Source organism: Lolium rigidum, chromosome 1 (assembly GCF_022539505.1).
Source record: "Lolium rigidum isolate FL_2022 chromosome 1, APGP_CSIRO_Lrig_0.1, whole genome shotgun sequence".
Lineage (NCBI taxonomy): Eukaryota > Viridiplantae > Streptophyta > Magnoliopsida > Poales > Poaceae > Lolium > Lolium rigidum.
The window spans coordinates 53595129-53617104 of record NC_061508.1 but is presented as its reverse complement, the minus strand read 5'-3'; positions in this window follow the sequence as shown (position 1 = coordinate 53617104).

Genomic DNA, 21976 nt, shown 5'->3' with positions numbered 1-21976 from the left:
GAGCCCTGCGGCTCCGGTGGCTTTGGTACCAATGGGGTGACGATGACAGGCCATGGAGAGGCACCGAGGTGCCGTGCGACTTGGTGGATAAGCAACTTTTCTCAGCTTGCACCCAGATTGAGCTTGGCAATGACGAAAAGTGCAAGTTCTGGACTGACTGTTGGCTTGATGGGATGGCTCCTCAACACATTGCGCCCCTTCTTTTCCCCCTGGCTAGAAGGAAGAACTTAACAGTCAAAGAGGCTTTTGTGGAATGCAGATGGATGAAGGGCCTCGGGAGGATGGGCACCTCTGAGCAGCTTGACCAGTTTTTCTCCCTTTGGCTTAAAATACAAGCAGTGAGCCTCTCCGACTGCCCTGACACCATTCGCTGGACTCTCACTGAAAGTGGTTGCTACTCGGCAAAATCTGCTTATGATCTTCAATTCAAGATGAGAATCCCTTTGCCTCAACTCAACCAAGCATGGAAGATTCGTGTTGAACCTAAGATTAAGTTCTACTGCTGGCTGATGCTTCAAGGGAGGTTGTGGACAGCCGACAGGTTGCATAGGCACGGTTTGCCAAACCAGAGCATGTGTCCTTTTTTGTGATCAAGTGCAGGAGTCTGCTGCTCATATCTCTTTGTTCTGCACTTATGCCAAAGAAGTCTGGCACTCCTCTCCAGATTTTGGGCATGTCGTTGGCATGGCTACTTCCTCTACTTCCCTCTCTGGCTGGTGGGTCGAGATATGGAAGTTGCACAAGAATAAAGTGTCTAGGCCTCAGGCAACTGTTGCCGTTTATGTTGTTTGGAACCTACGGAAAGAGTGCAATAAGCGAGTTTTTGAGTCCAAGGTTGCTTCACCTTCGCTAGTTGGTAGCTTAGCTAGAGATGAGTTAATCCTTTTTGAGTTGGCTTGTAAGGTTTAGGCTGTTCTTTGTGTTTTTTCCCTGCAGCTAGTCTGCATTGTACAGTTTCCCTCTTCTGAAATGAAATTGGCAGAGCTCCTGCCTTGGCCCGTCAAAAAAAAAAACTTGAGACTAAACTAAGGGAATGTACTAAAACAAACTTTGTGTAATTATTTGTTCAAAAGCTAAGTCTGTTTTATCTGCCTTTTATGGATTGTAATGTCTACCTATCTATGTTAATTCCATAGAGCCACATCCAAATCATGCCTTTGAAAAAAATGGTCGCCACTATTCTTTTCAGCATTATGGGCCACATCGTTACAAACTTCTGCATCTCTTTTTTTTTGAACAAGGAAAAGTACTGGAGGAGCCAACATTTTATTCAGCTCATAGATAGTATACAACGTGTAGTACAATTCCCTGTATCATAAGATTTTGAAGAGAAGAAGATATAGGACAATTGCCTAACATTACATGAGCCGAATTAGAGCAGTTGAATATAGGCAACGCCTAGGAATGTCTAATTTCGTGTTGTGCACAATTATGAGGTATACCATTGAGGTCTCTTTTGATGTGATAACTTTTTTTTTGAGAATTAACGGCTGCCTTTAATTAAACATCAACATCCGATGCTACAAGGTTTATTACAAATTCTGGGGGTAATCCCAACCAGACTTCACACACATTATTACTGCAGCCTTCTTTTGCTAAACGATGCGCAACTCTGTTACATGATCGTCGCACGTAGGTGACTAAAGATTCCGTCAAACTCGCGTAGAAGCAGCTTGATATCTTCAACCAGGGGACCATTAGCCGATCGGTCCAGCTCCTTATTATTCAGTTTTGACACAGCTCCAGCACAATCCGTCTCCAGAACCATCTTTGTCGCTCCCACCTCCTTCGCTAGGAGAACCGCTCTCTGACATGCTAGTAACTCGGCGCTCTCTGTATCATCAACACGAGGGAAAAAATGGCATGCACATGCAATATGTGCTCCATGGTGATCACGGACGATCACACCTCCACCGCCATGATTATCTACCTTAGAGAACGCTTCGTCTGAGTTCGCCTTAAACCAGCCCAGTTGAGGAGGTAGCCAGTGCTCCTCCGCCTGGTTCCCACGTACCACTGCAGCTTCCTTTAGAGATCGCCACTCCTCCGTGAGCTGTTGCGGTCAGAAACCCACCGGCGAGCAGCGACGGGCAACACAGTAGAGCCGGGAGGCTCCCAGGACTGCGGCTGGCCCTGGTCCCTCGAGCGACGGCCCGCAAAGACTCGACACGCACGTCCGATGCTGGTGCAAGGGCGTGCCACCTGACCTATACCTGGTCAGGAAGGTGATGGATTTGCTTCGCTTAGTTTCCTCGCATGGCATACACGTAAACATTAAATACGAGCCTCGATCGGCTCTCAGGTTGTCCTGTGAATCGGCTCAAGGAGCCGATCCACCCATGATTCGTACGAGGTGCACGATCACATGGTGGTCCTGCTTGATCAATACAAAGCTAAAACGACCTACGACGATTTAGGGTTTTCACCACATAATCGGAACATCCTACGCGTGATTGAGCCCCGGCGGCCACGCACGGTGATCATAAACCGACCCTAGACAAGGCCTAAAAACCAACATGAAGTTGATCCCCGGAACATCTTGTCTAGGGCTAGCAAACTACACCCTACGTGCCACTCGGATCCTTCAACCCGTTTGTAAGGCCTAACTATGCAGATATTAAACTAATCCTTGAAGAACAAGGAGCAATCATAACGGATCGGATCTACTAAATAATGATCAAGCGAGGTGCCGCCCTTACACCTAAGATAGGTGTAAGGGCGGCTAGACGTCTAAGGGTTGCACGGACGAAAGCATATGATACGATGAAGCAATGCTAACCCTAACACGTCTATGATAACTACGTTGCTCGCCATCAACAAGGATTCAGCACGAGCAACGCATGAACAACGAATAAACGTGTACTGCCTAGATCACAAGATGCGATCTAGGCAGCATGATGCTTATCCGGAAGAAACCCTCGAAACAAGGGAGTTGGCGATGCGCCTAGATTGGTTTGTGGTGAACGTGATTGTTGTCTTTCTCAATAACCCTAGATACATATTTATAGTCCGTAGACTTTCTAACGTGGGAATAATCCCAACCGTGCACGAGCCAAATTCTATCTAACCGACACGTATCCTACTATATTTACAGATACACGGGCCAACTAGCCCAAACTTTGTATACAAGGCCGATTCATGTATTCCTTCCATGTATATTCTTCAAGCCCATCTTTAATCGCGGCCCACCTCTCGATCCGGTCAAATTCGGTGATAACACATGCCCCCCTGGTTTTGGAAATGACAATTCCAAAATCACTCGCTTTTTCTTCGTCGGGTCATGTCGTGGCGAGAGCGGAACCGTCGCGAGATCCTTCACCATGATGCCTTGCCTCCTCCACTTCTCCGCGTGACCTGGCCAATTTTTCTTTGGGCACCACTTCCTCAGAAACTGCTGTGGCATTGAATCTCCACTATATCCCTTTTTATTTAACCGCCCCAAACAGTTCGCCACTTCATCCCCTTGCTCTGTTCTGGCCATCGGCACCAAGAAACCCCAATCTTAGAGCAATGTCTTCCTCCTCTTCCTCCTCCGCCTCGTCGGATCTCTCCTCCCAGACCTTCTCCTCCTCCTCCTCCTCCTCCCGCGAACCCACGCCAGAATGGGATCCGGTGGCGGCTCAGATGGCGGCGCACGACGAGCACGCCCCGGAGGAGTGGGACCAGGAAGACCACGCCTCCTCCGTCTGGTCCGAGGACGACAAGTCCTTGACCAGCGGAGATGAAGACCTCCAGTTCCTCGCCGATGGGGAACTGGAACCGGAGAGCGAGGACGACTCGTTCTCCTGGGACGGTTACACCCCCTCCGAGGAAGAGGAGGAGGAAGACGACGACGACTCCCTCGAGGGTTACCCACCGGCGAAGCGCCTCCGCACCTGGTGGGATGACGACGACAGCGACGATGACGAAGAGGATGAGGCTCCCGTAGAGGGCTACGGGAGCAGCGACGAGGAGCCCGCCGGCAACAGCGCCGACGAGGGCTCCGAGGACGACGACGAGGGCAGCGACGGCCCGTAGACTAGGATCTACTAGTACAGGCCTAGTAGTAGTAGTGCATTTGGCATCGGATGATCCTTTTGAGAGCCATCGGCTCTTTCTTGTAAAGCCGTTCCTTTGAATTAATAAGAACTGTTCTTCCAATTTGACTCTCCATTTATCCAATTTCAAGTATTCCATTTGCCGCACTAAGAACCGATAGCAACGTATCGGACTTTTCCTCTCAAACGCCCATGAGGCCAGACTCAAATATCCGACCACGATACTTTGCAACCCTGAAGCCGATGGCTGTTCATCGGCTGTTTTGAACATCCAGTCTCCTTCAGGGATAGTTTTACCGATGATGTCCCTTCATCTCCTTGCAGCAACAGGACAGTCTAGACCCGCCTTCGAAGAAGGTTATGATGCAGGGCCAGCCGATGACACCCCAATCGGCTTCCAAAAACAGAGTGTCTACCAGGTCAGCTGCCCCCCGAGCCTCAGTCAAGGCGAGAACAGCGGTGAGGACACACAATTCAGTCGAAGGGACTCGAGCTCGAGCAATTCTGAGAAAACCACCACGCAGAGCCAGCCAGACTTGCCACCATCGGTCTCCAAGAAAAGGTCAGCCACTCTGGTCCTAGCAATTCCTACGAGTGTAGCTGAGAAGGTGGCCAACTTGGCCAAGCCGACAGTAGATACACCAGAGCCGATCACCTTTTCTTTCGTTGAAAGCCGATATTGCAGACGAAACACCAACGGCTTAATGAGCAAAAGGCTTCCTTGTACGCCAAAACTGACACCTCTGACAGCAGATCGCTGAACTGGAGACCTTGCGCACAGGGTTGGAAGTCCTCGAAGAGAAGGTTCGGGCAACAAAACAGCTCATTGAAGCTGAGGAAGCTCTCATTGTTCACTCCTTCGAGGAAGCAGAAGGCCTCGAAGCTGAACTGAAGACCGACTTGGTCGAAATCCGCGTCTTGAACACGCAGCTGGTAGATCCTGTGTAATTTGTACTAGAGTCGATGGTTGTGCATCGGCTTTGTTTCTTAGTTCTAAAGTCGATGTCTGTGCATCGGCTGTACATCATGAATTTTTTTTACTGGCCGATTTTTCTATCGGCCCCCAATATTTCACTACACATGTATCGCACATGTTCATCTGATTAGGTGCCCCCCGAGCCGAATCTGCCAGGTAACTGTGGATATCGGCTCTGTAGTTAGCCAAGGCACTGTATTTGAACATCGGCTCCGTTAGGACGATTGTTGACTTCTTCCAGCTCGTCAGCCGACGTAAACCTGTATCCCCGCTTTCCGCCGCCCGTTAGATCGACGTTGAACACGGGCAGAACGTATGGTGAGGATACTTTTGGCCGATTGCTGGAATCGGCCTCCATGTTGATTGAATCGCTAACTGAAGGTTTTGCAACGTTTGTCCATAGATCTTTGGGGCCGATCACAAGGATTGGCCTTGCCACGTTCGTCCATAGGTTTTGTTCTTGCTATACGGTCAGGCCGGTGGATAAGACCAGCCTAACCCCGTCCTTCGTCACGTCGATGCGCTCGCAGTCGTCCAAAGTGATGCCTGAGAGTGGCTCTTGGCCTGTCGTCTCCCAAACGTTCATGCCAGCCGTTGAAATCTCGGCTGAGTCATCTGCGTGGACGACCTCTACTTCATCTCCATCCCATCGTATCAAGCATTGGTGCATCGTGGATGGAATGCAACGATTGGCGTGGATCCAATCTCTCCCTAGCGAGGACAGCATAGGTGCTCTTGCTATCGACAATAAAGAACGTCGTAGGGATGGTTTTTCTTCCTACGGTCAAATCCACGTTCGGAACACCTTGTGCTTCAGATGCTTGGCCGTTGAAATCGCTCAGTGTAACGTTGGTCTTGATCAGATCCGAGCTAGAGCGTCCCAACCGACGTAGCATGGAGTATGGCATAATGTTGACTGCCGCTCCGGTATCCACCAGCATCTTGTTGACAGGCTGCCCATTGATATAACCTCGCAAATACAGGGCCTTCAGGTGTCTGTAGCTTCTTTCTCGTGGCTTCTCAAAGATAACTGGCCGTGGGCCGCAGTCAAGTTGTGCCACGGTGCTTCGTCTAGTCCTGGAGCACTAAACTCCGTCGGAAGGATGAACACCATGTTTGTGCCAGCCCGATGTCTCATCATCGGCTTTCTTTTGTCCGGGGCGCCACTCTTTCTTTTGTGGCCGTCCTTCTTCGTCCGAGTTCGCTGAATTTTCGCGGCCGGATCAGGCCGCGCCTTCCTTAACGTGTGCAGGTATAACCTTTCAGCTTCCTCCAAACCACGTAGCCGCTGAACCCTACGCTTTTGGGAACGGCTGAGTCCATCAGGGCACCACCTTGGCCGGTGGTACTTATCTTCTTCTTCTTCATCATCGTCTTCTAATTCCTCGAGATCTTCCACCCGAGAGGACTCAGCGTACTTGTTCCGAGGCGGGAGAGGCCCTAGACGTTTGAACACGGACACGTCACCTGCACCCTTCTTCTTCTGTCTACATTCTGGGCAGTTGCCGATTGTAGGTAATCGGCTCATTCCTGAATCCCGAGCGATGTATTGAAGAAGGGACAGTCCCAGTGCCTATCCACGTCGTCTTGCTCTCTTGACTTTTCCTTGGCGTGGCGCTCATATCTCTCCTCGTCGCGATCATGCCGACGATGTCTCCTGGCGTCCCTAGCCAGACGATCTCTTTCGTCATCGTTGTCGTATCGTCGGCGTTGGTCGTATTGACTCACGTATTTGTTGAGGAGGTGATCAGAGAGAGGTCGCTGATATCTCACATTCTTTACTTCTCCCTCTGTGATGTAGCGCTTGCCATCGTGCCGGAGCCGATCGCGTGGAACGGCTTCCTCCTTGTCCTCGTTATGAGAGCAGCTGCCCTCGTCTCTGTCCTTACCAGGGTGGTGCCCAGGTCCTACCATGTTGATGTTGAACGAGAAACCTGGCTGGCCCCTCCCAGGTTAAGTGCATTCCACCATGTTACCGGCGGGGAAGGGGTGTGTGTCGACTTTCATGGCGTACTGGCTGAAAATTAGACGCCCTTGTTCTATCGCCATTTGGATCTGCTGACGCCACACCCTGCAGTCGTTGGTGGCATGGGTGAACGTGTTATGCCACTTGCGGTATGGCTTTCCGTTCGGCTCCCGAGCCGTGGGGATCTTGTGGCCTTCGGGTACCTTTAGCTGCTTCTCCTTAAGTAAGAGGTCGAAAATTTGCTCAGCCTTGGTCACGTCGAAGTCAAACCCTCTTGGAGGACCTTGTGGCTTAACCCACTTGCGGGACACGGGGCTTGCCCCCGAGTCCATTCAGCCACTGCTACCTCTTGATCTCCCGCGAGCCTTCATCTTCATCCGCCTCAACCAGGACCACCGCACGCTTGAATTTATCCTGGTATACCTACGGGTGGCGCTTGTTCATATAATGACGGCTTCCGCACCATATGCGCCGGTGAAGGGTAGTACCGCTTGGGAGGCCACATCCTTGATTGGTGATGCGAGACCCACCACCGCCAACTCGAGTGCTTCTTTTTCAGTCACACGAGCCGAATAGCATCGGTTCCTAACGGTCCTGAAGCGTTGGATGTATTCTGACACTGTTTCTCCGCGTTTCTGTCGTACTTGTGCTAGATCGGCAATGCCAGCCTCGGAAGCCTCTGAGTGATACTGCATGTGGAACTGCTCTTCCAACTGCTTCCAATTCCGGATTGAGTCTGGTGGCAGCGATGTGTACCACCCGAAAGCCGATCCTGTGAGGGACTGTGCGAAGAACCTCACACGCAGCTCATCTGACGTTGAGATCGTGCCCAGTTGTGCCAAATATCGGCTCACATGCTCGATTGAGCTGGAACCATCTGATCCACTAAACTTGGAGAATTCAGGGAGCCGGTATTTGGGTGGTAGCGGGATCAACTCGTACTCGTTGGGGTACGGCTTGGAATAGCCGATTGCCCTCCTTTTCGGCACCATGCCGAACCGGTCTCTCAAGATTGTACTCGATCCGATCCGCGGTGCCGGTTGCGGGAGTTGAACTCGAAGATTCGCCGGAGTGGCATGCCGATACGTCTCCGACGTATCGATAATTTCTTATGTTCCATGCCACATTATTGATGATATCTACATGTTTTATGCACACTTTATGTCATATTCGTGCATTTTCCGGAACTAACCTATTAACAAGATGCCGAAGAGCCGATTGCTGTTTTCTGTTGTTTTTGGTTTCGGAAATCCTAGTACAGAAATATTCTCGGAATTGGACGAAATCAACGCCCAGGGTCCTATTTTTCCACGAAGCTTCCAGAAGACCGAAGAGGAGTTGAAGTGGGGCCACGAGGCGCCGCCACACTAGGGCGGCGCGGCCCCGGCCCTGGCCGCGCCGACCTATGGTGTGGGGCCCTCGTGTGGCCCCCCGCGTTGCCCTTCCGCCTACTTAAAGCCTCCGTCGCGAAACCCCCCAGTACCGAGAGCCACGATACGGAAAATCTTCCAGAGATGCCGCCGCCGCCAATCCCATCTCGGGGGATTACGGAGATCTCCTCCGGCACCCTGCCGGAGAGGGGATTCATCTCCCGGAGGACTCTTCACCGCCATGGTCGCCTCCGGAGTGATGAGTGAGTAGTTCACCCCTGGACTATGGGTCCATAGCAGTAGCTAGATGGTTGTCTTCTCCTCATTGTGCTTCATTGTTGGATCTTGTGAGCTGCCTAACATGATCAAGATCATCTATCCGTAATACTATATGTTGTGTTTGTCGGGATCCGATGGATAGAGAATACTATGTTATGTTAATTATCAAGTTATTACCTATGTGTTGTTTATGATCTTGCATGCTCTCCGTTATTAGTAGAGGCTGCGGCCAAGTTTTTGCTCTTAACTCCAAGAGGGAGTATTTATGCTCGATAGTGGGTTCATGCCTCCATTGATATCTCGGGACGAGTGACGAAAGTTCTAAGGTTGTGGATGTGCTTGTTGCCACTAGGGATAAAACATTGATGCTATGTCTAAGGATGTAGTTGTTGATTACATTACGCACCATACTTAATGCAATTGTCTCGTTGCTTAGCAACTTAATATCTGGAAGGGGTTCGGATGATAACCTCGAAGGTGGACTTTTTAGGCATAGATGCATGCTTGGATGGCGGTCTATGTACTTTGTCGTAATGCCCAATTAAATCTCACTATATTTATCATGACATGTATGTGCATTGTTATGCCCTCTCTATTTGTCAATTGCCCGACTGTAATTTGTTCACCCAATATGCCTTTATCTTATGGGAGAGACACCTCTAGTGAACTGTGGACCCCGGTCCATTCTTTTATACTTGAAATACAAATCTGTCGCAATACTTGTTCTTTACTATTTTCTGCAAACAATCATCTTCCACACAATACGGTTAATCCTTTGTTACGGCAAGCCGGTGAGATTGTCAACCTCACTCTGTTTCGTTGGGGCAAAGTACTTTGGTTGTGTTGTGCGGGTTCCACGTTGGCGCCTGGAATCTACGGTGTTGCGCCGCACTACATCCCGCCGCCATCAACCTTCAACGTGCTTCTTGGCTCCTCCTGGTTCGATAAACCTTGGTTTCTTTCTGAGGGAAAACTTACTGCTGTGCGCATCATACCTTCCTCTTGGGGTTCCCAACGAACGTGTGAGTTACACGCCATCAAGCTCTTTTTACGGCGCCGTTGCCGGGAGATCAAGACACGCTGCAAGGGGAGTCTCCACTTCCCAATCTCTTTACTTTGTTTTTGTCTTGCTTTATTTTATTTACTACTTTGTTTGCTGCATTATATCAAAACACAAAAAAATTAGTTGCTAGCTTTACTTTATTTACTGTCTTGCACTCTATATCAAAAACACAAAAAATTAGTTTACTTACATTTATTTTATCTAGTTTGCTTTATTTACTACTGCTAAAATGGCCAACCCTGAAAATACTAAGTTGTGTGACTTCACTAGCACAAATAATAATGATTTCTTATGCACACCTATTGCTCCACCTGCTACTACAGCGAGAATTCTTTGAAATTAAACCTGCTTTACTTAATCTTGTTATGCGAGAGCAATTTTACGGTGTTAGTTCGATGATGCTTGCTGCCCATCTCAATAATTTTGTTGAATTGTGTGAAATGCAAAAATATAAAGATGTAGATGGTGACATTATAAAATTAAAATTGTTTCCTTTCTCATTAAGAGGAAGAGCTAAAGATTGGTTGATATCTCTGCCTAAGAATAGTATTGATTCATGGACTAAATGCAAGGATGCTTTTATTGGTAGATATTATCCCCCCGCTAAAATTATATCTTTGAGGAGTAGCATAATGAATTTTAAACAATTGGATAATGAACATTTTGCTCAAGCTTGGGAAAGAATGAAATCTTTGGTTAAAAATTGCCCAACCCATGGACTGACTACTTGGATGATCATCCAAACCTTCTATGCAGGACTAAATTTTTCTTCGCGGAGTTTATTGGATCCAGCTGCTGGAGGTACCTTTATGTCCATCACTCTTGGTGAAGCAACAAAGCTCCTTGATCATATGATGGTTAATTACTCTGAATGGCACACGGAAAGAGCTCCACAAGGTAAGAAGGTAAATTCTGTTGAAGAATCCTCTTCCTTGAGTGATAAGGTTGATGCTATTATGTCTATGCTTGCGAATGATAGGACTAATGTTGATCCTAATAATGTTCCACTAGCTTCATTGGTTGCCCAAGAAGAACATGTTGATGTGAACTTCATTAAAAATAGTAATTTCAACAACAATGCTTATCGGAACAATTCTAGTAATAACTATAGGCCATATCCTTATAATAATGGTAACGGTTATGCTAATTCTTATGGGAATTCTTACAACAATAATAGTAATACACCCCCTGGACTTGAAGCCATGCATAAAGAATTTATTAGTACACAAACTGCCTTTAACAAATCTGTTGAGGAAAAGCTCAATAAAATTGATATTCTTGCTTCTAAGGTTGATAGTCTTGCCTCTGATGTTGATCTTTTGAAATCGAAAGTTATGCCTAATAGGGATATTGAAAATAAAATTGTTACTACAGCAAATACCATCCAAGTTAGAATTAATGAGAATATAAGATTAATGGCTGAACTGCGTGCTAGATGGGATAGAGAAGAAAATGAAAAACTAGCTAAAGAGAAAAATGCAGCTAAAGTTTGGACTATTACCACCCACTAGCAATGCTAATGATTCACATGTTGCTGCACCTCCTACTATCAATGGTAAAATAATTGGTGTTGGCAATGTTTCTACTCCTAGTGCAAAGCGCGCAAAATTACTCGAAACCGCTAAAACCGCTCGAAACCGCTCGTGATAAAGCTGCTGAAATTTTTTCCAACCTTGGGGATGATAATCCCATTGCTTTAGATTGTAATGATTTAGATTTTGATGATTTCCACATCTCTGAAGTTATAAAGTTCTTACAAAAACTTGCTAAGAGTCCCAATGCTAGCTGCTCGTAAACTTGGCTTTCACAAAACATATTACAAATGCTCTCATAAAAGCTAGAGAAGAGAAACTAAAACTTGAAACTTCTATTCCTAGAAAGCTAGAGGATGGTTGGGAGCCCATCATTAAAATGAGGGTCAAAGATTTTGATTGTAATGCTTTATGTGATCTTGGTGCAAGTATTTCCGTTATGCCTAAGAAAGTCTATGATATGCTTGACTTGCCACCATTGAAAAGCTGTTATCTGGATGTTAATCTCGTTGATAATGCTAAAAAGAAACCTTTGGGGAGAGTTGATAATGTTCATATTATGGTTAACAATAACCTTGTCCCCGTTGATTTTGTTGTCTTGGATATTGAATGCAATGCATCTTGCCCCATTATGTTGGGAAGACCTTTTCTTCGAACCGTTGGTGCTACTATTGATATGAAGGAAGGTAATATTAAATATCAATTTCCTCTCAAGAAAGGTATGGAACACTTCCCTAGAAAGAGACTGAAGTTACCTTATGATTCTATTATTAGAACAAATTATGATGTTGATGCTTCGTCTCTTGATGTTACTTGATAAACACTTTCTGCGCCTAGCTGAAAGGCGTTAAAGAAAAGCGCTTGTGGGAGACAACCCATGTTTTTACTACAGTATTTTTGTTTTATATTTGAGTCTTGGAAGTAGTTTACTACTGTAGCAACCTCTCCTTATCTTAGTTTTGTGTTTTGTTGTGCCAAGTAAAGTCTTTGATAGTAAAGTAAATACTAGATTTGGATTACTGCGCAGAAACAGATTTCTTTGCTGTCACGAATCTGGGTCTAATTCTCTGTAGGTAACTCAGAAAATTAAGCCAATTTACGTGAGTGATCCTCAGATATGTACGCAACTTTCATTCAATTTGGGCATTTTCAGTTGAGCAAGTCTGGTGCCTTAATAAAATCCATCTTTACGGACTGTTCTGTTTTGACAGATTATGCCTTTTATTTCGCATTGCCTCTTTTGCTATGTTGGATGAATTTCTTTGATCCATTAATGTCCAGTAGCTTTATGCAATGTCCAGAAGTGTTAAGAATGATTGTGTCACCTCTGAACATATTAATTTTTATTGTCCACTAACCCTCTAATGAGTTGTTTCGAGTTTGGTGTGGAGGAAGTTTTCAAGGATCAAGAGAGGAGTATGATACAATATGATCAAGGAGAGTAAAAGCTCTAAGCTTGGGGATGCCCCGGTGGTTCACCCCTGCATATTCTAAGAAGACTCAAGCGTCTAAGCTTGGGGATGCCCAAGGCATCCCCTTCTTCATCGACAACATTATCAGGTTCCTCCCCTGAAACTATATTTTTATTCGGCCACATCTTATGTGCTTTGCTTTGACTCGTCGGTTTGTTTTTGTTTTTTGTTTTGTTTGAATAAAATGGATCCTAGCATTCACTTTTTGGGAGAGAGACACGCTCCGCTGTAGCATATGGACAAGTACGTCCTTAGGCTTTACTCATAGTATTCATGGCGAAGTTTCTTCTTCGTTAAATTGTTATATGGTTAGAATTGGAAAATGCTACATGTAGTAATTCTAAAATGTCTTGAATAATTTGATACTTGGCAATTGTTGTGCTCATGTTTAAGCTCTTGCATCATATACTTTGCAGCCATTAATGAAGAAACACTTAGAGCATGCTAATTTGGTTTGCATACTTGGTTTCTCTAGAGTCTAGATAATATCTAGTACTGAGTTTTGAACAACAAGGAAGACGGTGTAGAGTCTTATAATGTTTACAATATGTCTTTTATGTGAGTTTTGCTGCACCGTTCATCCTTGTGTTTGTTTCAAATAACCTTGCTAGCCTAAACCTTGTATCGAGAGGGAATACTTCTCATGCATCCAAAATCCTTGAGCCAACCACTATGCCATTTGTGTCCACCATACCTACCTACTGCATGGTATTTCTCCGCCATTCCAAAGTAAATTGCTTGAGTGCCACCTTTAAAATTCCATCATTCACCTTTGCAATATATAGCTCATGGGACAAATAGCTTAAAAACTATTGTGGTATTGAATATGTACTTATGCACTTTATCTATTATTAAGTTGCTTGTTGTGCGATAACCATGTTTACGGGGACGCCATCAACTATTCTTTGTTGAATATCATGTGAGTTGTTATGCATGTCCGTCTTGTCTGAAGTAAGAGAGATCTACCACCTTTATGGTTGGAGCATACATATTGTTAGAGAAGAACATTGGGCCGCTAACTAAAGCCATGATTCATGGTGGAAGTTTCAGTTTTGGACATATATCCTCAATCTCACATGAGAATAATAATTGTTGCCACATGCTTACGCATTTAAGAGGAGTCCATTATCTGTTGTCCATGTTGTCCCGGTATGGATGTCTAAGTTGAGAATAATCAAAAGCGAGAAATCCAAAATGCGAGCTTTCTCCTTAGACCTTTGTACGGGCGGCATGGAGGTACCCCATTGTGACACTTGGTTAAAACATGTGTATTGCGATGATCCGGTAGTCCAAGCTAATTAGGACAAGGTGCGGGCACTATTAGTATACTATGCATGAGGCTTGCAACTTGTAAGATATAATTTACATAACTCATATGCTTTATTACTACCGTTGACAAAATTGTTTCATGTTTTCAAAATAAAAAGCTCTAGCACAAATATAGCAATCGATGCTTTCCTCTTTGAAGGACCATTCCTTTTACTTTTATGTTGAGTCAGTTCACCTATCTCTCTCCACCTCAAGAAGCAAACACTTGTGTGAACTATGCATTGATTCCTACATACTTGCATATTGCACTTGTTATATTACTCTATGTTGACAATTATCCATGAGATATACATGTTACAAGTTGAAAGCAACCGCTGAAACTTAATCTTCCTTTGTGTTGTTTCAATACCTTTACTTTGATTTATTGCTTTGTAGTTAACTCTTATGCAAGACTTATTGATGCTTGTCTTGAAGTACTATTCATGAAAAGTCTTTGCTTTATGATTCACTTGTTTACTCATGTCATTACCATAGTTTTGATCGCTGCATTCATTACATATGTTTACAAATAGTATGATCAAGGTTATGATGGCATGTCACTTCAGAAATTATCTTTGTTATCGTTTTACCTGCTCGGGACGAGCAGAACTAAGCTTGGGGATGCTGATACGTCTCCGACGTATCGATAATTTCTTATGTTCCATGCCACATTATTGATGATATCTACATGTTTTATGCACACTTTATGTCATATTCGTGCATTTTACTGGAACTAACCTATTAACAAGATGCCGAAGAGCCGATTCTTTGTTTTCTGCTGTTTTTGGTTTCAGAAATCCTAGTAACGAAATATTCTCGGAATTGGACGAAATCAACGCCCGGGGTCCTATTTTGCCACGAAGCTTCCGGAAGACCGAAGAGGAGTCGAAGTGGGGCCACGAGGCGCCGCCACACTAGGGCGCCGCGGCCCGGGCCCCGGCCGCGCCGACCTATGGTGTGGGGCCCTCGTGGGCCCCCCGCGTTGCCCTTCCGCCTACTTAAAGCCTCCGTCGCGAAACCCCTAGTACCGAGAGCCACGATACGGAAAACCTTACTGAGACGCCGCCGCCGCCAATCCCATCTCGGGGGATTCTGGAGATCTCCTCCGGCACCCTGCCGGAGAGGGGATTCATCTCCCGGAGGACTCTTCACCGCCATGGTCGCCTCCGGAGTGATGAGTGAGTAGTTCACCCCTGGACTATGGGTCCATAGCGGTAGCTAGATGGTTGTCTTCTCCTCATTGTGCTTCATTGTTGGATCTTGTGAGCTGCCTAACATGATCAAGATCATCTATCTGTAATACTATATGTTGTGTTTATCGGGATCCGATGGATAGAGAACACTATGTTATGTTAATTATCAAGTTATTACCTATGTGTTGTTTATGATCTTGCATGCTCTCCGTTATTAGTAGAGGCTCTGGCCAAGTTTTTGCTCTTAACTCCAAGAGGGAGTATTTATGCTCGATAGTGGGTTCATGCCTCCATTGATATCTTGGACCGTGACAGAAAGTTCTAAGGTTGTGGATGTGCTGTTGCCACTAGGGATAAAACATTGATGCTATGTCTAAGGATGTAGTTGTTGATTACATTACGCACCATACTTAATGCAATTGTCTGTTGTTTAGCAACTTAATATTGGAAGGGGTTCGGATGATAACCTGAAGGTGGACTTTTTAGGCATAGATGCATGCTGGATGGCGGTCTATGTACTTTGTCGTAATGCCCAATTAAATCTCACTATATTTATCATGACATGTATGTGCATTGTTATGCCCTCTCTATTTGTCAATTGCCCGACTGTAATTTGTTCACCCAATATGCCTTTATCTTATGGGAGAGACACCTCTAGTGAACTGTGGACCCCGGTCCATTCTTTTATACTGAAATACAAATCTGCTGCAATACTTGTTCTTTACTATTTTCTGCAAACAATCATCTTCCACACAATACGGTTAATCCTTTGTTACAGCAAGCCGGTGAGATTGACAACCTCAGCTGTTTCGTTGGGGCAAAGTACTTTGGTTGTGTTGTGCAGGTTCCACGTTGGCGCCGGAATCTCTAGTGTTGCGCCGCACTACATCCCGCCGCCATCAACCTTCAACGTGATTCTTGGCTCCTCCTGGTTCGATAAACCTTGGTTTCTTTCTGAGGGAAAACTTGCTGCTGTGCGCATCATACCTTCCTCTTGGGGTTCCCAACGAACGTGTGAGTTACACGCCATCACATACTTAGCCAGCCACGCTTGCTTCTCAAGCTCTGAGCCAACTGCAGAAGTTGAGCTCTCGAGGTTTGTCGGAGTGGCATACTTAGCTAGCCACGTCTGCTTCTCAAGATCTGTTCCCGAAGTTCCTCCTGCTGTTCCAGAAGTCCCTGCTGTTGCAGTCTGGTTCGTGAGTGCCCGATTCTTGCGGTCCTGGCACGTATGTGCACGTGTATCCGTGAGGGATCTCCTTAGGCGCCTCATACAAGAAGCTGGTAATCACTAGGGTCACCACCGATCTTGTAGACGACGTATGCCGGTGAACTCGGCACTTCTGGTGCTGCCAACGCGAATGGCAGCGGTGGTCGGGACTGGAGTGGCATCTCTCCTTGGTGAGTCCCTAGAGCTGGTCCTAACGGAGAGTACTGATGCCTCATGATTTCCTGGATCACCCGAAGGGCGACACGCTCCAAAGTGTTCACCAGGCTCTCAGAATGGCGGTGTAGCGAATGAGCTACCATGAAATTAATCTCCTGACGCAGAGTCCTGGTGCGTTCTTCTGACGGGGCGGACAGGTCCACTCCATCGAGCGCGCCTTCGGTGAGAACCCTTTCCACCTGATGCCGTGTGAGCGGGTTCTCTGGAAAGAGCCGATGAGGTCGGCTTCGAGGATCGCTTTGACCTCGTCATACTTCTTCTTGAGCTCCTCAGTCAGATCCTCGTACGTGACCGGAGTACCTTCCGCCATCTCAGATGTAGATGGTGATGCAGTTGATGTCGAAGAGTGTCCCACGGGCGTGCCGAGAATGTGTTGCGGTCGGAAACCCACCGGCGAGCGGCGACGGGCAGCACGGTAGAGCCGGGAGGCTCCCGGGACTGCGGCTGGCCCTGGTCCCTCGAGCGACGGCCCGCAAAGACTCGGCACGCACGTCCGATGCTTTGGTGCAGGGCGTGCCACCTGACCTATACCTGGTCGGGGAAGGTGATGGATTTGCTTCGCTTAGTTTCTGCATGGCATACACGTAAACATTAAATACGAGCCTCGATCGGCTCTCGGGTTGTCTCGTGAATCGGCTCAAGGAGCCGATCCACCCATGATTCATACGAGGTGTACGATCACATGGTGGTCCTGCTTGATCAATACAAAGCTAAAACGACCTACGACGATTTAGGGTTTTCACCACATAATCGGAACATCCTACGCGTGATTGAGCCTGGCGGCCACACACGGTGATCATAAACCGACCCTAGACAAGGCCTAAAAACCAACATGAAGTTGATCCCCGGAACATCTTGTCTAGGGCTAGCAAACTACACCCTACGTGCCCTTTGGATCCTTCAACCCGTTTGTAAGGCCTAACTATGCAGATATTAAACTAATCCTTGAAGAACAAGGAGCAATCATAACGGATCGGATCTACTAAATAATGATCAAGCGAGGTGCCGCCCTTACACCTAAGATAGGTGTAAGGGCGGCTAGACGTCTAAGGGTTGCACGGACGAAAGCATATGATACGATGAAGCAATGCTAACCCTAACACGTCTATGATAACTACGTTGCTCGCCATCAACAAGGCTTCGGCACGAGCAACGCATGAACAACGAATAAACGTGTCTTGCCTAGATCACAAGATGCGATCTAGGCAGCATGATGCTTATCCGGAAGAAACCCTCGAAACAAGGGAGTTGGCGATGCGCCTAGATTGGTTTGTGGTGAACGTGATTGTTGTCTTTCTCAATAACCCTAGATACATATTTATAGTCCGTAGACTTTCTAACGTGGGAATAATCCCAACCGTGCACGAGCCAAATTCTATCTAACCGACACGTATCCTACTATATTTACAGATACACGGGCCAACTAGCCCAAACTTTGTATACAAGACCGATTCATGTATTCCTTCCATGTATATTCTTCAAGTCCATCTTTAATCGCGGCCCACCTCTGATCCGGTCAAATTCTGGTGATAACATGAGCGCAACGGTACGACGAGCAATATGCTCCGAGTTTTCAATCATCGGTTCATCCCTAGCGTTGTTCCTTGCTAGCCACATATGATATAGCGCCATCAGGTACACTGCCAAATCCTGCTCCGCCATCCTCCCAAAGAGCTGCAACAGCCAGTGCTGAATTTCGCGATGAGAATGGCATTCCTGCGGCGGCCCTGGCAGCTCGAGTCCAGTAAGCTTCCTAATTGCCTCCCATACATGCACCGAGTGAGCACAGGACCAGAAACGGTGGAGGATCGTTTCATCCCTATTACAGATGATGCACTTGACGTCTAGCTTTATTTTGCGCCTCCTCAATTCCTCCCCCACAGCCAGAGCATTTCTTGTCACTCTCCATCCATGCACCTTCACCTTGCCTGGAATATTAGCCGACCATAATGATAACCATCCCTGGTGTTCTGAGACATTAAGCGAAGAGCTCGCTCTACCTACAGCCGCCGCCTTGAGGTGTCTCTTCAGGTGATATGCCGATCTTACCAAGAAAACACCATTTTTTGGTGTAATTCCATGCAACATAGTCTTTGGATCCAGCTCTACCCACTGGTATCTTCAGTATATCTTCGACATCCGCCTGATAAAACACATCATTCAGCTTATCACTATTCCATCCTCCTCCATCTGGTAGGAGAAGCTCCTTCACCTTCTCAACGTGTTGGTCAGGTTTACTTCCAACAGGCCTTTTGATAGATGATCTTGGGATCCAATTCTGGTTCCATACTTCTATATTCTCTCCATTGCCCACCCTCCAAATTAGTCCCTCTTTCAACAACTCCCGCCCATACACAATGCTTCTCCAAGTATAAGACGCTCGCTTCGGGCATCCCGCGCTCAGAAACTTTCCTTCCTTGAAGTAGCGAGCACGCAGGACCCTCACACAGAGAGAGTTCGGTGCAGAAATAAGCATCCATGCCTGCTTTGCTAGAAGAGCTTGATTAAAATCTTGGTAGTCCCTAAACCCCATACCTCCACTGCGTTTTGAGGCGCACATTTTCTCCCAGCTTAACCAATGAACTCTCTTCTTTCCTTTCAGATCCCCCCACCAAAACCCTGATGAAATCGATTTCAGAGTATTGCATTGCCCCTTGGTTAGCTGAAAACAGCCCATCGTATATGCTGGTACAGCCTGTAGTACCGATTTCACCAAAATTTCTCTCCCTGTCTTGGACAATCCCTGTCCCTTTAGCCCAGCCACCTTCCCTCTTGATCGGTCACTTAAATGTTTAAAGGCGCCATTCTTTGATCGGCCCACAACAGTGGGTAGACCAAGGTACCGTTCAGGCAAAGCTTCACATTGAATACCCACATTGTTCTTGAGCTGTGCCTTGACAGAAGCATTTGTCCCTTTCCCAAAAAAGATTGCAGACTTCTGTAAATTAACCCGCTGCCCCGAACACGCTTCATATCTCTGCAGAATTTGTTTTAAAGCCTCCAAATTACCAGTACTCGCTTCAAGGAAGACTACACTATCATCCGCAAACAGTAAGTGGGTCAGAGTTGGTCCGCCACTTCCAAACCTCACCCCAGACACCTCTCTCTCCAACTGAGCTTGGCGAAGTAGAGCGGAGAAACCTTCCACACAAAACAAGAAGAGATAGGGCGATAGTGGGTCCCCTTGCCTCAGGCCACGGGAAGGTCTAAAAGAGCCAGACAGACACCCATTTAGTTTGACTGAGAATCTGACCGTGCGAACACACCTCATGATCATATTTACCCATGCCTGAGAGAATCCCATTTTCAGCATCATCCTTTCGAGGAAAACCCACTCAATGCGGTCATACGCCTTCATCATGTCGAGTTTCACTGCACACAACGGCTGCTTCCTCTTCCTTGTTCTGATAGCATGGACACACTCGTATGCGATGAAGACGTTGTCCGTTATCAACCTTCCAGGGACAAACGCGCTTTGTTCTTCAGATATTAAGACCGGGAGAACTCTCTTCAGCCGGTTGGCAAGCACCTTTGACGCGATCTTGTATAGTACATTGCATAGACTGATCGGACGGAATTGAGTGAGAAGCTCCAGCGCATTGATTTTTGGGATAAGAACCAAAATTGTGTCATTAAAATCAGCCGGAGATTCTTTCCCAGCCAAGAAATCTCTCACCGCCTGGCACACCATTGGTTTCAGAAACGACCAGTGTCGTTGGTAAAACAGAGCCGGCAACCCGTCTGGACCCGGCGATTTGGTCGGACCCATCTGGAAAAGCGCTTCAGAGATTTCTTTGTCAGTAAACCCTGCTGTCAGGGCATTATTCATATCATTTGTCACCGCCTCATTGATCAAATCCAGTACCTGGTCACCACCATCAGATCCTTCAGAGGTGTAGAGGTTATGATAGAAGGCATGTGCCAAGCTACCAATTTCCTCATTCGTCGTGCACATCGAACCGTTCTCCCTTCGAAGGCCACGGATTGTATTTTTGCGACGACGGTGCGAAGCTCTATTATGAAAATACTTGGTGTTCTTATCTCCTGCCTTCAGCCATTCCTGCCTAGACCTTTGTCGGTACATGATTTCCTCTTTCTCAAAGACGTCATGCAGTTGTTTCTCCAATTCAATAATCTGCGGAGAAGTACCCTGTAATCGGGCAGCATTACGGGCATCCTCAATTTGTGATCTCAACCGCTTGATCTCAGCCTTGACCGACCCAAAAGTTTCAAAGCTCCATTTTTCATATCCGCCGATACCTCTCGGAGCTGTCTCCAGAGGCCCTGAATTCCCTGCTCACCACTGGACCGATCCTCCCATGATTTCTTGATCATTTCATCAAAACCCTCATGGCGCAGCCACATTTCCTCAAACATGAACCCTCGCGATATGGCACTATTTTGTGTAGGAGCGTCCGCTGCAATTTTTATCAGCAATGCCAGATGGTCTGATTCTTCAGTCACAATGTGCTCAACCAAGGAGAAAGGATACATTTCCAGAAACGATGTTGTCGCCGTTCCCCTATCCAGCCTCACTTGGATATTGTCACCTTCTCCTCTCTTGTTATTCCAAGTAAAATCATATCCCTTATACCCCATATCTATAAGGTTACAATCCGTCAAACACTCTTGGAAGGCTTGCATGTGTGCTTGACTTCGTGGATTACCCCCATCTTTTCATGCTGCATGAGAATCTCGTTGAAATCGCCGGCACACAACCACAGAAGATTATCCTGTGATTTCAGATACCGCATCGCCTCCCAAGTTTTACTTCTCAGGTCAGTCCTCGGCTCTCCATAGATTCTAGTGAATCTCCACGTCTTACCCTCGACACAAATCTTTGCATCAATGTAATACTGACACCACGGTCTGACCGAGACCTCCACTTCTTCTCTCCACCATAACGCCAAACCCCCACTTCTTCCTTCACAACTCACTGCCACTCCATTAGAGAAACCCAGACTCCATCTAATCCTCTCCATCTCCTTGTCTCTCTTTTTTGTTTCACACAGAAAAACCACCGATGGATTGTATGACCTACACAGGTCACGCAATTCGCCTACTGCCGCGTCCAATCCCAATCCGCGGCAGTTGAGGCTTAGGAGATTCATTGTCCCCGGCGGCCCTGCGCCACAGGGTCCGCCATGGGGTCTTCAATTCTATCAAACACCGATGCATTTCTGCTCCTTCCTTGCTCATCACCAGCCTCCTCTATCCTGTCAAAAACCGAATTGGTTCTCTGTCTTTTCCCTGCCGATTCCGAACTTCCTTCTTCAATGACCTGAACCTCCACCGGCATCCAGACCTGCTTGGTCCCTCTCTTCCTATTCTTC